This window comes from Cryptotermes secundus, unplaced genomic scaffold, assembly GCF_002891405.2.
Source record: "Cryptotermes secundus unplaced genomic scaffold, Csec_1.0 scaffold468, whole genome shotgun sequence".
Classification (NCBI taxonomy): domain Eukaryota; kingdom Metazoa; phylum Arthropoda; class Insecta; order Blattodea; family Kalotermitidae; genus Cryptotermes; species Cryptotermes secundus.
This window is the reverse complement of record NW_019721526.1, coordinates 844553-862188: the sequence shown is the minus strand read 5'-3', so window position 1 is coordinate 862188 and position 17636 is coordinate 844553. Positions and strand designations below refer to the sequence as shown.

Genomic DNA, 17636 nt, shown 5'->3' with positions numbered 1-17636 from the left:
ATAAGATAAATAATCTTAACAAGTTTTAGTGTGTGTAAATTTATTATAGTTTACGAATACGCACTTTTTAAATACTTTTTAAATAATTTTATGAAGACATATAATGGCAATCAATGCAATAGATTATCGTAATTAGGGCACCTGATGATGGCACTATGTTGCCGAAACATGTCGTGAAGTAACAGGTGAAATTCAGTGCACTACAACACGGCTACTCTGTATTTCTTGTCACATGTTATCATTTTATATTTCCTCTGCTTATTTCCCTTTACCAGTGCTTTAAATTGCGTAACAACACTAACACATTATGTACGGTGGCTTACTTGAGTAATATATTGACCACCCATGGTTCGGAAAAATTTCTGGTTCGTCTTCGGTCTTGTCCCAAGGGTGCCGGATGTGAGAGGTTGACCTGTATAACCCTATTTTAGTGGCGTAACAATTTTAAAACATATTTTTAAACCAGTGTATTCAAATTACACGCCCTAACTTCTGTGCACGTGACTGGTGAATGTGAAATATGACGTCAAAGAGACTATTGGTCCGTTTCCACTTATATCAGTAGCTGAGATGACCCTCGTTCAGACTACAGAATCGACAGTTGATCTTCGGCAGCTCGTAAAAGCGGGAAAGAAGATATAAGAATTGGTATGTGTTCTAACATATTTTATGTTGGTGTGAGAATGGGTGAAGCTGGCACATAACTGATTTTTCAAGCTTTTACAGAAGATAAGAGTGAAAGAACTCATTGTTCCACACATACAATACAGCGTACTAACTTTATCAGAAAGATAATTAACTCAGTGTAGCGGCAGTCTTTCACGGCGTGTTCGTCTCGGTATAAGCCGGAAGATTTCAGACCTCAAGCAAACACTGGAATTTTTCCTTATAATAGGCACATTGTTAGCTCGTCTTCACAATATGTCCGTAACTTCACACTTATCACAGCATAACCTATGCGGTTGACACGGAATCGTCAAGTAAGCTAAGAAAAAGTATGTAAGAATTTACAAAAAACGACGAGTTTTATAAAATTACTCCTATATATAATACTACTGACACCAGTTGTCACGTCTATCGTGTGGCTAAAGATGGGGTTTGGGTTGGTTAATCGGCTTATTGGATATTCACTAATCGTAACTAAGATTAATTATAACACTCTCCATATTACTGTAATTATAGCGCGCACAAAGTCTTAAATTCACGCGTTAAATCTTCTCAGGTCGACTTCTGGTTCTTCTTCAACTCAACTCTGATCTAATCCTGAGTCTTACGTTACGACCGACGGCCAGTCGGCCAGTCTATCTTGGAATAAAGCACCAATCTGGGGCTTACGACCACATTTTTATTAGTCAGACACTTGCGAGTTTGTTGATGTGGGACACTTTCTCTGGCGAGAGGACGTGTCTGTCGTTTACAATTGCTGCTGGTCCTCGCCAGCGCAGTTATTCTCGTGTCCGAGTACCGCGGGACTTGCGACGATATTTTACTCCTTCAGATTCGTGACTTCCCTTTTCGTCGCATCCTACGACTCTCTGGGCTACGATAGAGGTATTCGACCCCGCCTCCACAAGGGTTTAATCTAATCCTATCTGCAGGCTCTCGTTATATAAGACCCGGCATGGGTCGCATAGAAAACATCTTTTGTTCTTGCAGAGGCATGTATATTACGGAATTGCGTATCAAGCAGTTTCGACGTGTATTGTTATAGCAGTGGACTCCGTATTGTTGTCATGCAATAATAGGGGAAGGTGTTTACAGGCCCATTGCCTAGCAATGAAAATCCGTGTTACATATATTACATAATACGACATGTGGGTCATAAAGATATAGACCTACCATAAGCTAGCTAATTATATATAGACCTAATTACATTTCAGGCCTTGTTTTAGCCACCTAACAGCTCTCCCTATACAGCGTCAGTAGCTTTCATTGCAAAATGTCTCTAAAATTCAGCAAATCAAATTGAAGCTAGACCACTAATGCTTTGTGCGGGCAACGTGAGGTAAAGTTATCCCGGTAACAGGCCGTGGAGGCAGTGTTGTTACCGAACACAGCTTCTGCAGCGTATCTCACGGATTCTGTAATCGACATCCGACCTGACAAGCTGCGACTGCGAGGCGGCCTAGCGGTAGCGTTCTAGAATTGTATTCTGAAGGCTCTCGGTTCGGATCTCTGCCAAGTCGCCGACTATTTTTACTGACGTTCTTCATGGATTTCTTCAGCTCCTCCAGGTAAATTGCGAGATAGTATAGTACCTTGGCTAGGCCACGAGCGCTTCCTCCCGTATACTTTCGAAGTCACAATTCATCGCTTGTCTTCTCATTGGACGTTATAGTCTCGCAACTGACAGTGTTGTCAATTACCAAAAAAAATTCAGAAACCTGGGATAATTTTAAATGAATAAGACATAACCCCTTACACTCCCTTCGTTTACATATCACACCCATAAAGACATTGCATATATTCTTGTGTTAAAGGTAAAAGGTAAATCTATCCCTGTGCAGTGGAGGCCCATAGGTTTGTGAGACATTGAGGGTCCCACATTTTTCAGACAATCGGCTCAAAGATGGCGGTAAGGTTGTCAGCCTTACGCGCCGGCCGCCCTTCACCCCCAGGAAGATTCCTGTTACTCATTTCTGTAGAGGCTGAGTCGACCTCGGGGCCATAGTGCGGCTGGAAGGATTAGGTAAACTGAAAAATTCCAATGACCTCATCGGGACATTCCGGCTTGTAGCATAGTGTCTCAATCACCTACGCTACCGCGTGCCCCTTATATTCTTGTGTTAGTTATTTAAACATGCTACTTCAACCGTAGTAACCGTTACTCTGTTTCAGTCTTGATGTTACGTTGGTAAAATGAAGTGATGATTATTAATTATGAATTAGATGGATATGGTAGAAAGTCCTCGTATATTTCAAAGCATTTTAGTAACCACTGACGGAAACTACGAATATTTTTAATTCTGACGTATATTTCTCAGCTTGAATTCGAACAGGGCTTATTCCGAATGAGTTAGATGCAGCTCTGCTGTCTTAACCGTGAGCAAAGTATTGCGAGAAGTTCGGATTCCTCTTACTGACATTCTGTGGACGGTCAGACTGTACGTATTATTGGAATTGTACATAACAGATTACGGATAAACGGTATGTGATGTACTGTTAACCTGGCGCGTGCGCAGGTGTTACGGTGGCTACTCAGTCGTAGCTATGCGAGAAGCAGACGCTATGGAAATATGCAACTGGGTTAGGCATTACAAAGTCGTCACATGAGTAGTGCATGTCACGTGATAAATACACCAGCAGGAAGCCTATTAAATACGTCAGTATATTCTTAGGTCTAACACACACGCAATATCATATTTATTCATTACTACGTCTTACATGAGTTTGCAGACAATATAATGTGTACTCTTCTCCAAATATAATTAGAATAAACAAGCCATGGAGGATGAGGTGGACAGGGCATGTAGCATGAATTGGGGGAGAGGAGAAATCCATACAGGATATTGGTGGGAAAGCCAGAAGGAAAGAGACCACTGGGAAGACCAAGACGTAGGTGGGTGGACAATATTAAAATGGATCTTAGAGAGATAGGATGGGATGGTATGGATTGGATTAATCTGGCTGAAGATAGGGACCAGTGGAGGGCTCCTGTGAACACTGTAATGAACCTTCGGGTTCCATAAAATGCTGGGAAATTCTTGAGTAGCTGCAGATTTGGCTTCTCCTCAAGAAGGGCTCAGCTCCATAAATACGTAGAGGCCTATGGCACCGTTAGATCTCCCAACAATCCACTTCATATAACGTTCTGGTAGTGAGCTTTTGGGTTGTGTCACTGTGTAGTCTTGTAGGTGGATACAGACGTTTCGGAGGAACATGCTGCCTCCATCTTCAGGCTTGAATCATGTAGCTTGAATAACCACGGTTATACAAGCCGGTTGCAAGTAAAATGGTCACTTCGACACAAAAAGAGGCAGGAGGCAGCATGTTCCCCCGAAACGTCAATACTCACCTACAAGACTACACTGTGTGACACTCCAGAAGGCCACATTCGGGACAATCGTCTCCATAAGAACTCGAAACTTGTAATGTCTTCTTTCCAAACCAGTTGCCAAATAGTCTTCTTTATGTACAACACAAGTTCAATGGCCTGCTCCAGTTTGTAGGAAAATTTATAATATTTATGGCTAGTTTCCGATCGAGAAACAATAACACAGTGTTCGCCTTCTGACTTCGCTCGCAGTTCCTAATCCGTTTCGTGTATGTATGAGTATGAGGGGTGGGGCATAATAATCCGGCCCCTTGCTCCGCGACCTTCAGTGATATATTGTGCTTAATCCGTTTCATGCTGACTATACTCATTAATGAAATATTTATCTAGGGTCTTTACTCGCACTGTTGTTGTCGACACTCGCAAATCCCATCTGCACCCGGAACAACTGCCTCCACTCGCCCCAGTCCATGCTTCTTCGTCTGGTTTCTGCGTTGGTGCTGAATATACTGCATTTTATCACGCTGACAACTAATCTTTGTTATTTTAAATTTCTTTAAAGATTCCAATAGCCGGAATGTGCTGAGCAATGATATGGTGAGTCAGGATCATCTATCAGCACTGAGGGTTTGGTGGTTTTCCTCAGTTGCCTCCATACAACTTGTCGGATAGTACCTAACACTTCAATTTATCTATTCATCAATGGCTCTACAGCCCTTTGCTGGGCCCTGGCCTCTTCTTAAGATTCGTAATCTTTTTTACACAGTCGGTAGGACTCCTTGGACGAGTGATCAGCCTGTCACAAGGCCGCTACATGAACACAGCAAAACACAAACGTAGAATAAACGCACACACAGACATCCATGCCTCGAGTGGGATTCGAACCCACGATCCCAGTGTTCCAGTGAGTGACGACAGTTAATGCCTTAGACCACACGGCCACTGTGATCGACGGCTTAAAATTTAACACGAATATTTACAAATAATTCCGAATTTATGTCTCCCAATCGACCTTCCTTTCGACGTAAGTCAGTATAGCTGTAAAACCGTCGTGACATGGTACAAGAAAGTCCCATACAAAGTACATCCAACATCGCAGTCTTGCTGTGTGGACAGATATCACGATACGCAGTCATTCCTTTGAGAACGTGCTTGAAAATTCCAGTCTTTCTTGCCAGATTTTAAAATGTTAAAAATATTTCATTACGTATTTTTATAAACTGTAAATACTAGTCTGGCAGACATAGACGTTGTAAACAGCGCACGCGACCGTCGTCTACTATTTGGGTGGCTCTGCCTAGTCCGCGATGTGAACCATGTGTTCACTAGGCCTATATTTCTAATCAGCATTCAAGTGGGCCAGCGTTTTGACGTTTTTATTTTAGTTGACTGTGACCTTGGGTGTTAATTTCAAGAGCATAAACACAAGGAGAAAAGAAAACTTGATTATATAAAGCCGTGTAAAAATAATAAGGAAACACATTTTGTGACGACAAAAAGACAGAAGGAACTATGCTAAAGATGGGAAGAAATTTGCAAGAAGGGGAAATGTAGCCTGTGTACGATTTGAGGTTCTCAGAGCCGCGGTTATGAAGAGTTCTATCTACTGGGGTAAAACGTCGTGCAGCCCATTGAAAGTTAAACGAAGTTTCTTGCTTTTCCCTGCTTGTCATCTGCTTTCACGCTAGTTTTTGCTTGGCTTATTCTTCGACCTTGAAGGTTTGGGCAAAATGTTCTGTTGACTTTCAACGGACTGCACTGCATTATATCCCACATGACTGGACTACTCATGTAGATGATTCTCTGTTGTGCCCGAAACCGACTCACTTCGGGCTGTAGTGTAATCGCACCGAAATTAATTTCGCACGTGTTTTAATGTAGTCACATGTTTTGAGACAGTTACCGTGTCAAGACTGGGGTAATAACTGATATAATGAGGACGTGGAGGTTAAGTTCCATGTTTTTTAAATAATTATAATGCGTTTTGGTCGTAATTATAATCTATATGACATTTACCAGTCTTGCGTAAATGTGAGTAGAGTCATTTACTGTTTGTGTAGTTTTGTGTGCTGTGTTTTGTTTGAGTGTGGTGTGTTTTTTTGTGTGATCTGTGTTATTTGTGTGTTGTCTTTTATTGTAGTACCACTGCCACTGGGTAAAAACCCCATTTGCAGTTAATTCAATTCAATTCTTTATTATTAATGTGCCGAGTCAACAGCCGCAAGGCCAATTACAGACACAGCACAGTGCAGATGAATGAGTTACATTATAGACAAACTTATTAAAAGTCAAATACAAATTACAGGTAAGTACTTGGAAGAAATAATAATGAATAAAAGTAAAAGTAAAAGTAAACAAAAAAATAGCTGATAATTATGACAGTAATAATAATTTCATAATCATTAAACTAAGTGTTATTACGAATTGAGGAATGAAATATAAATATTTAATTAAAATAATAATAATAATCGGTGTCGAAAGAATTCAAAAGTTCTGAAGGGCTGCAATAGCTGATATGACAGTTGATCCCTTATCTATCATCGAAAGTGATTTCCATCATCAATACCATGAAGAGATTCTAAAGGATTCTCAGCATGTTACATAACACAGTTAAGTTTTCCTTTTCGCGCCATTACTCCACTCATTCTCCATTCGTATGATCAGAAGTTCGATCAGAGAGTGGAATACGTTATTACAACCTCGGTCCTTATTTTGGGTTTCATCTCTGACTATCAACTTGGCTGAACCCGGAGTAAAGTTATTTTATTTATAACGGAAAATAATCTCCTTTTTCAATTCCCCTAATAGTACTCTGAAAGTGTAGTTTGTTAACCAGTTATCAGTTATGCTACGACTGCCATTACACTTCGGGAACAACGCAAAGCCCCTCAACAAGCCTCTTGAGCATCAGACAGGAACATGACAATCTTATGAACGCGACCACCGCAGTGCAGAAAGCGGAGCAAATTCCAGTGTCAATGTCAAGGTCATGGCCATGGCCATCACATAGCGCTGAGTCATTCTCGAAGTTATAGAGCTGGCTCAACTGACCAACAGAAATTTCTTATGAAAACTGCACACTTGGATTCGGGCCCATCTGTTTTCAGATGAACTGTGCTCAGAATTGAGGCACTAGAGGGACGAGGAGGATTAAGGAAGGCGAAAGAGATAAGAGTTTTAAATCACATGAAGTATAACAACGTAATACGCAATACAGTGATAACAATTACGTCGAAAACCCCGTTTTTCTTTATAAGTTTTGGCGTTCGCTTTCTCAATTCCTGAATTAATTACGCGAACAGGTCTTTTGTACTGAATATTGTCTGTTATCTAAGTAATATTTGGTATACGAGTAAGCCTACATAACGCTTTGACATACTGTCACCTTCAGGAAATTTGCTGCGTTAACCTGACAGCTATGTGATTAACTTTAATTTTGATGTTAGTGCCCACATTTGGGATCAAACCCGGTACATTTTGAATACATTAGCCACTAGAGAGAGGGATGTTTATTATAGCTTTGCACGTCTGTCACACAGATGCGGTTGCTTCCTACGATAACATTTTCCTGTCTCTTCTCTTCAGTACGTGGCACATTATTACCGAGCAAAATGGCTCAAGAGATTAAGCATCTGATATTATTCGGGAAGTGCCCGGTTCGAAACCCTGGCGGAATACTGAATATCCTGACTGAAATTTGTCATGGTTTTCTTCAGTTTCTACAGGAGACTGCAGTAATATTACCTCAAATTATGACACGACCGCTCCTTTTCATGTCCTTTTCAATTCAGTATTTACTTTCGTCCAGCCATTCAACACTACATAGACAGTATCGTAAAAAAAAACAAGCTCCGTGGTTCTAGTCCGCAAGCGAACTATACCGATCGAACGACCGCAGTTTGTCGGCGAAGTTACTGTCAACTTTAGCTGATAGAGGGTGTCGCGTGGTCAGCGCAACGAGGAGGAACATATTTTCTGGGACTGTAAACCGTACGAGGACCAGCGGGTAACAATGATGGACATTTTAACTGAGACCAGCAAAAAAGAATACACAAAGTCACTAAAGGCTAGAAGGAAAAGGATTTCTGCAAGGAGTCTATTACTTATATTACATTCCTATATTTATATAAAATAGATATATAAGAAAAGGAAAAGAAGTAATTACACTGATAATTAACAGTAAACTTTCAGATTTAAGTTAAGATCTATATTAAGAATCGCGGGGTTACCGCCATAATAGAATAAAATGTTTATAAGAATGTGCTACAGAAGGCCGGATGGGCATTGAATTGGCCTTTTTTTGTATTTACAATACTTTTTTCTACAATAAAAAATCCCCACGGCCGTTAATTTTCCGTTTTCTAGACCGAGTATCGAAGAAAAAAGAAAAAACAAAATCCGTGGCCTGTAGTCCGCAAGCGAACTATACCGACAGAGCGACCGCCGCTTGTCGGCGAAGTTAGTGTCAACTTTAGCGGTTAGAGGATGTCGCGTGGTCAGCGCAACGGATCCCCACGGCCGTTAATGTCGGTTTTCTAGATCGGACAGTATCGTAGAAGATGTCTTTAAGTAAGCTACAAAATATAAAGACAATATTATCACTATGGCTGCCTTATTCGGCCAATCTGGCCTAGTTACAGCCTGTATTCAATCACACTTCTTGAAGTTTCATAATGTATATTGCGACAGATGATACCACCAGATTATTTCATTAGTTGTTATAATTTGTTCCCTTAACCTACTTACATACACAATTACATTTCACGTGACAACCGAGTACTCCTACTTTGCCCCTTCAAAACTGAACTGTTCGGATGAAATATTCAGAATTACTGGGTTTTGGACTTTGTCCATCGTCCGGTATTCTAGAAACTAGAAAACACGACGTTTCGGAAACTGGATCTGTTTCCGTCCTCAGGTGAGGTCCAGTGATTGAGACTGGTATTTCTAAGGGACCCAACAGAGTAGGTTTCTCCCTCCCCCCATCCTGAGGACGGAAACAGATCCAGTTTCCGAAACGTTGTGTTTTCTAGTTTCTAGAATACCGGACGGTGGACAATGTCCAAAACCCAGAAATTCTAAGTATTACGCAAAATTTTCAGAACTCTTTAGAATCTGTTTAGATGTAAGTTCTAGCAGTACGGGTCTGGTCAAGTAGGATTTGTGGTGGACAAAGTGGCGCTGGGGCAGGTTTTCTCCGAGTACTTCGGTTTCCCCTGCCAATCTTCATTCCACCAATTGTTCCACAATCACCCTCACCTATCATCTGGGGCTGGTACAATAGGCCAGAAGTGGCGCAGTACAAGGGACTTAGTCCCACCCCACTAGCAATAAAAAAAATGTTCCAGCAGTAACGATAACAATGAAGAATGCCATCTTCTGGGATGTGGCGCCGTGTAGATATTGTGTAAACCGACGTTTCGGAGGCGATACTTTCCTCCAAGACGTCGGTTTACACAATATCTACACGGCGCCACATCCCAGAAGACGGCATTCGTCATAGACACGGACGTGAGAACCTAAAATCTTACATAATAACGATAACATTTCACATTTTTCCTCCAATTAACTGTCTTTCTACGTCGGATTGGTGTTGTTTAACGCCATAAAATACAGCGCAACGGATTTCCACTGCCGCTAATCTCGGTTTTCTAGACCGGAGCCGCTATTTCCTTGAAATAGCTCCTCAGTTATCCTCATGAGGCTGAGTGGACCCCGTTCCAGACCCACAGCTTCTCCTATGAATACATTTCCTGACTTGTGTGACACGGGAACAGATCTGTCACATTCCGTTCGTCTACCGTAATGTGATGAATGACTGCATATGAATAGACTACTGTATCGTGAGTTCACCGAAGTGGCACAAGCCTAATTCAACCGGTCACATCTTAATTACATTTAATTTTGAATTAACAATTTACAAGAAAAATATATTTCGTAGGAATAGAGTGGTAGTCTCATAGGAAATGGAAATTTGATATCTTACTATGTATGTAGGGGCACGCTGTAGCGTAGTTGGTTCAGGCATTATGATATCAGCCGCATGGTTGCGGGTACGAGTCCCGGTGAGGTGGATTTTTTTTCAATGTACCCATTCCTTCCAGCCGCACTGTGGTCCTGGGGTCGACTCAGCCTCTAACAGAAATGAGTATCAGGAATCTTCCTCGTGGTAAAGGGTGGCCGGCGCGTAAGGCTGACAACCTTACAGCCATCTGTGAGTCGATTGTTTAGAGAAAATGTGGGAGTTTCGACGTCTCACAACCCTATGGGCCTTCACGGCCTGTTACAAGGATAGCTTTGCCTTTACTGTGTATGCTTAATTCATTATTACAGTAGGAATGACGACGTGCCATGAAGCCAGGTACTATTATGTACTGCTGTATATAATGTTACGCGCCGCCTGAAAGCTGCAACCTGCCCATCTGTCGGGCATAGCTTCACGGGGCATGTTCTCGTGGCAACACGAAATGCACCCGTTACTCTGGGTTTTGATGGACCTTTTGAAGACATTAAAATGGTAACGACATTCTAGAAAGACTGTTACCATGGATGTGAAAGAAAAAACACTTCAAGGAGGTAATTCCTATCCCAGGCACATAGCAGGAATAAACGGAGGTCAGTTGAGGAACCGTCAGTTCAGAAGAAGAACAGAATACGACGCAATGTGGGAGGAGAAGTGACTCGACAGTGAATCAGCGTGCTTTCGAGAATGAAGCAGAGTCACGCTGAGGATTGTTATCCGGAAGGTGTTGAGTGTGTGAACTGTTATAATCGAGTGTAATTATAATAGTGACGTTAAATAAATCCAATCATAAAATCTAGAATCCACAATTATTAGTCACGTTGTCCCGGATACACGTGACAGTACGTATACAAAGAGGTAAATTTGTATTTTGAATTGTTTCATTTTTGGTCCGCTACACTATCAATCACAGAGTTAGTAGAGAGTCCGTCGAGTGTAACAATTTGTAGGTCACTTTTTTAATATCACTTCTGCCTTACATGTTTCGGTTTGATACAACCATCATCAGAGGCACTTGCTATACTTATGGAAACACTGTCGTTGTTTATGATGTTCACAGTTACGTTTGTCGTGTAGACGCTGCTACAATATGCTGACGTGTAAAAGCACAAAACTTACTAAGATAGTTGAGTACACTATCAAGTTCTCACTTTTCATCCGAAACTGTTTTAAGTTAAAACGATAAATGTTAAAATATTTAATCTAAAATGCTGTATTCCTCCTTGTTAGTTCATCCCGAAGATGGGAGACGTCAGCTTGGTAAATTTGTCCCTGTTCATTAAACACTATTGCATGAAGTGATATTGGGGAGTGGAGCAGTACCCCACCACTCTCACCCTCGGCACTAAAATGAGGTTAGTTACCAGCTTCATGCGCCAGCCGCTTTTCCCCGGGCGTAATATCCCGCGGTACCCACTGTATAAGAGGCTGGGTGTGTCCCAGAGCCGATATGGAACTTGTGGAGAAGAAAGAAATCTTACCCCCTACAAGGAATCGAACCCCAGTCCTCCAGCCAGTAGTCTATCGGTATACCTAGTGAGATATACTGACATTTATGTAATATACATAATTTTTCTGTGAATGTCTTGTTTTTATGTACAGGATAAGAAGAATTTAAGGATATGTTTTCTCTTTGCGGTTAACTAAATTTGCATAATGTTGTCCACTTGCCTATGTTCCAGGATCAGGATTGGAATACATTTACATAAAACACGTGTTTGCCAGTTGTTACTCTTACGTCTTGCTCTGGGGGAACTGAATTCTGGCACAAAATACCAACAACGTATTTAACATAAAGGAAATTAAATATGTGATGAATTCAGTAATTGGCTCATCAATGACTCTGCAGCCCTTTGTTGGGTCTTCACCTCTTCTTCAGTTTCGTAATCTCTTTTATAGACTCGGTAGGACTCCTTGGATGGGGAATCAGCCTGTCGCAAGATCGCTACCCACACACAGGACAACAAATAGAATAAACGCACACACGGACATCCATGCTTTGAGTGGGATTCGAACCCACGATACCAGCGTTCAAGCGAGCGAAGACACTGTCTTAGACCCCACGGCCACTGTGATCGGCAGTGATGAATTCAGGAGAGTCGATGAACTTTTCATCTGAATAAGTTAGTTGGTATCTTTTGTGGCAGTGTAGAAACTGTATTCTTTATTTATACTTGGTTTATTTACCAATGCTTGCAGTAATTGAATACTCATCTGCATGGAGCTGAATACTTCTTGAGAACCCAACAATTTCCAGCAATTCATGGAAGCCGAATGTTCATTACCGTATTCTTAAGAGCCCGCCGCGGATCTCTATCCTGAGCCAGCTGGAGGAGGAATATTTTTCTTGCAGAATTGTAGCAAATTAGAATGGTTTTCGTCAGAAACACTATGAGGACAGGAGATGAATGAAAGTGGCTCGGAACTTCTCCAGTTGGTGGACTTCAGTATGAACGGCATTGAACTTCAGAATTATAACCAAATGAAATGAATTGTTTTGAAACTTGGTGTGACGTTTCGAGGAATCGTCGTGAATATTCACACGTCTCATTACTCTGATGAGCTCTTCCACGTGTTTGGCGCTCTGCTTACAAAGATTAATACAAAAGAGGAATTTGTAATCTCGGAAACTTGCTATGGAGAGTGACGTGAGCTGATAATGTGAGTGAGTCATGCCTCCAACTGCTGGTGTCCTGAAACCGGAAGCGGAAATATGTTACCAACAGTTACGCAACAAGCAGTTTAATATGACGCAGTTCGTAGGTATGAGAAGAACGATGATGCAGTATCATAGTACTTCCATATCATTTTGTGTTTCATCAGGAAGAGGAGAGCACTTACTAGCTGCACGATTTTGAGTCAGCTTTTATTCAAGGATGGAATGTACCTATCATTCCAACAATATCCTGCTCTAATATTTTTAACTGTTGCAGGCGGGATAGCTCAGTCGTTATAGCTACTAGGCTATCGGCTGAACGACGGGGTTTGCTTCCCGGCAAGGAAAAGAGGTTCTTCTCTCTTTCATAGCGCCAATACTGGGTCCCACTCGGTCTCTTCTCCAGTGGGTACCTGGAGCTCTTTTCCAGCGAATAATAATGTACTGGAACAGCCGCTGCAGTTGTAAAAACTTTAGATTTCATACCCGATTGTATATTATTAATATTATATGCATATATTTTAACGTTCAGAACATATATTGTAATAGTAACTTCCAACTGTATTGATGTAAAGGTGTCCCTCTGATGATGGTCTCTGAAGACCGAAACATGTAAGGGCATAAATAATTGAAATAAGAAAAATCTTCACCAGTCACACTAGACGGAACTGTTTAACCTTTCATGAGATTGTACCTTAATTTAATTGAATTTTACGTATCACAAATTTCCTTTGACTCACTTGATTTCTGAGTGTCGTTGTGTGGGCAGGAAAATTGCAATAATACGTATTTATGTATTTGTATCGATAATAAATTAATTTCAAGGTCACATGTTACGTAAAAACGCAGAGTACGCACATGTTTCCAATCTTGTTCATTTCCTGTCGTTAACAATACCCACATCACAGCCGGGAACAACAGCAGTTTCAATTAATGTGGATGGTGAATGTAAAATGCCAGCCAATGAACACACAAGGTTGCAGATTTGTGTCTTAGCATTTAGAATATTTCCTTTGGCTGCTACTGATTTTGTCCATTGTTCCCTGAAAAGCAGAAAGTTTGAATATATGGCTGGGTGAATAATGATATATCTAAGTTGTATAGTTCGGCTCCAAATTTTTAACCATGTTTAAGCTCACCACAGTGGCCATGCTATGGCGCGGAGGGTACTGTTAGGAATTGAGACTTCTTTCCCCTTTAATTCCTTGACTCATGATCCCTGACTATACTCTACTAATTGTTGCGTGTTATTTGCCGGGCAGTAACGAAGTTACCCCGGAAACTGGATAACCTTCATTGAAGGTTCGTTGCCTGGGAACGTCTTGTTGACTGAAGGTTCGTTGCCCAGGAACGTATTGTTGAATAAAGTGTTGGAACTGCCCACATTCAAGCAAACATTATAGTGACAGCTCAGGTACCATTGCTTAACAACGGCGAGTACACAGTCGTTCCTGTGTAAGGTCTAGAACAATATGTGACGTGTGCTAGCCAATCGCAAGCTAGAAACAATTCGCTGCCTAGCAACGGCTGAGTTAACAGCCGGTGCTAGGAAAAGCCCATAACAATACTGACAGTGACATGTTTTCTATAAGTCCGACTGTAGGTTATGTAAGAAGATATATTGAGTTCGGGGCTCGACACCAAGACAGACAGACTGACTGACCGTCAGTCGCAATATGACTTTGACTTTGGCTTGGTTTACAGAAACCCCGTGCGGAGGACGGGTCGAATACCTCCACTGTGACCCTGCGAGTCGTAGGAGGCGACGAAAAAGGAAGTCTCAAATCTGAGACAGTAAAATATGGTCGCGAGTACCAAGGGACTCGGACCCGAGAAAGACCGCGCTGGCAAGGGCCAGCAGCATATGTAAAAGAAAGACCCGTCCTCTCGTTAGAGAGGGCGCCATACAAAAACAAGACCGTAAATGCCAAACAGTAATAAATATCTGATCATGAGCCTCAGATGAGGCTCGACACCAAGACTTACTGACTGACTAACCGTCAGTCTCAATGTGACTTGGACTTGGGAGTTTACAGTTCTACAGTCTAGTGAGGGTTGTTAACACGAAAGGGCCGACTGTGAAACGACTTGTTCCACATTTTGTGTTATAGTTACGTCGTCGAGTAATAAAGTGACGTCGCAAGAATACGCCTCGAGGTCTTATTTCACGAAAGGTACAATCTCGCTTGATCACTGAGACCGTGAGTTCCGGCCCCGTTTGAGGTATGGGTACTGTCCCTGTCTCTTTGTGCCAAACTCCCTTCTCCGTTCCCTACAAATTAATTCTGCCGGGCATCCAACAACTGAAGAAATCAAATTAATTTCCGGGGGAAAAAAAAAAAAGGAAATGGAAATTTCGCTCTGAACACAATTTTATTTACAATTTAGTGAATATGGCCATCGAACAGATTTATTTAATCTTGGTTCTCGAATAAGCGACCTTCACCTTATTTTCACGGATCCTACAATGTTCTTATGTTCTCCATAACGTGGAATATATCAGAAGAATCCGTGAACGCACTACACATTACGAAAACAGTCGCACAAGACTAGGCTATACTTACTCGCTGCTGGGGGCGTTGGGGATAAACAATTGTAACTCCCTTCATTCTACCATTATATTGATGTTATCGCGAACTCTAGCGAGTGGTGACCCGTAACATGAGGTCGGTCGCTGCTCTGAAGTCCCAGTCATCACTACTCGGCACATGCAGAGCGTCACGCAACAATGAGGACGCCGGCTTCTCCAATTCCCATCCATTAATTGCTACATTCATTAGCGTCCTTTTACGCATAATAAGATGTTTACATTTTCATAATTGTCGATTAATGATTGTTCACCTATGGCTTGCAGATCAATGTCTGTTATCAGTCACTCGTGTCTCCCTCCAAGGATTTTCAGTCATGTACGAGATGTAGTACCTCCGTGCCTTCCATCTGCAGATCTGTCTAGTTGCTTTCAGACTCCTTTCCGGCATCGCTTAACATCCTTGTAACTACTGCCCCTCCTTCGTCTCTTCTTTCGAGGATTTAAGGGTTTGCATCCAGTGAAGTGGTTATTTTGATCATGATGCTCTTTCGCTCACATCACTCACTTTACTGTTTGCAGGAAATATATTTCTCGTTCAATACAGGTTATTAGGCACAAGAGACCTAAATTACGAGTATTTCTACTGATACTGTCGGTGGCCGGTCACGGTAGCCGAGCGGTCTAAGGCATGCACTGTCTTCGCTCGCTTGGAAACCGGGATCGTAGGTTCGAATCCTACTCAGGACATGGATGTTTAGTTTGTGTGTGTGCGTTTATCTGGGTTTGTGTACAGGCAGAGGCCTTACGACGAGCTGATCACCCGCCCAAGGAGTCCTACCGAATGTGTAAGATCTAGAATAACCGAAGTGAACGGAGAAGTACATGGAGGTAGGCCTAGGCCCACTGGGGCTGTAGTGTCAAGGAAACAAAATACTGTCGGTGAAAGAAACCATCTTCACTTTCATGAAGTATTATTTTTTATTGCTAGTGGGGCGGGACTAAGTCCCTTGTACTGCGGTCACTTCTGGACTATTGTACTAGCCCTAGATGATAGGTGAGGGTGATTGTGGAGCAATTGGTGGAATGAAGATTGGCAGGGGAAACTGAAATACTCGGAGAAAATCTGCCTCAGCTCCACTTTGTCCACCACAAATCCCACTTGACCAGACCAGGGATCGAACCTTGGCCGCCGCAGTGGGAAGCCAGCGACTAACCGCTTGAGTTATGGCGCAGCTTATAACGTGAGTAACTTAATTTTATGTGTATTCAAGTGTCTTTGGTGAAAGTGCGTGTCAAAACGACATTTGAATAAAGAAAAGCATTTTGGAGTATTTTTGACGTAGGCGCTGGACATCCAAATTCGATTGTTTTTTAAACAAGACACACTTTGAAGGAATTCGAAAGTGAGTAGAGGAATATAGGCTGTCTGCATGTAAGGCAACTAAGTTGAGCCGACAGTAGGGAAACATACTTGACGAGAAACGCAAAAATATATGCACATCACATAGTGTTTCCTCTTGCAGTGATGAGTGAAGATAAGAGAGTTTGGCATAGCATGAGTGGGGTAAAATAAACAAATATTTCAACTACCAAATTTAAGGACAAGCGTTAATTAGTGGGGGGTGGAGTCTAGCTGGGTTCACTCAGCACGACGGCCACTGATTGGCCTATTGTACCTGCCCCGGGTGATTTTGATAATGGAGATTTTGGCAGGGGAAACCGAAGTACTCGGAGGAAACCCACCCCAGCGCCACGTTGTCCACCACAAATCCCACTTGACCAGACCCGGGATCGAACCCGGGCCGCCGCGGTGAGAAGCCAGCGACTAACCGCTTTAGCTATGGCGCGGCTATAAGGATAAGGGTTACAATAAAAAACTACAACGGCCCATACACATAGGAACCTGCCCATGGACATTGTAATGGGGGGCCAGCAAGGGAATAGTGGGTTACTCAAACATCTGCTCGCTTCCCCCTGGATTATTGGTAAGAGTAAAACCGGAAAAAAGTACGCCATATGCAGACTGCTAAGACTAAATATTAGAAGTATTAAAATGTAAGATTTCACGTCTTGTCGTTGCAGGTCATATAAAGTTCTTACACTTTAATTTCCTACATTCGCTATTTGACTGCCTCTGTGGTCTAGTTGTTAGAGTTCCTGACTACAGATCCAGAGGTTCTGGTTTGATTCCTAGCGCTACCATATTTTCCGAGAAGTAGTTAGTGGGTCTGGAGCGGGATCCACTCAGCCGCGTGAGGATAATTCAGGAGCTATTTCAAGGAAATGGCGGCTCCGGTCTAGAAAACCGAAATTAACGGCCGTGGGGATTCGTTGCGCTGACCACGCGACACCTTCTATCGGCTAAAGGTGGCACTAACTTCGCCGGCAAGCGGCGGTCGCTCGGTCGGTATAGTTCGTTTGCGGACTAAAACCA

General features: G+C 42.2%; 1 protein-coding gene across 2 annotated transcripts in view; it reads left to right on the top strand.

Moving 5' to 3' along the window:
- Positions 1–571: 571 nt before the first annotated feature.
- Positions 572–17636, top strand: part of LOC111875516 (S-adenosylmethionine synthase) — a 48998-nt gene continuing 31933 nt past the window's right edge. For both annotated transcript variants that reach the window (XM_023871826.2, XM_023871827.2), the window contains exon 1: positions 572–648. The gene's annotated coding sequence lies outside the window, so the exon portion shown is untranslated. The remainder of the gene's footprint in view (positions 649–17636) is intronic.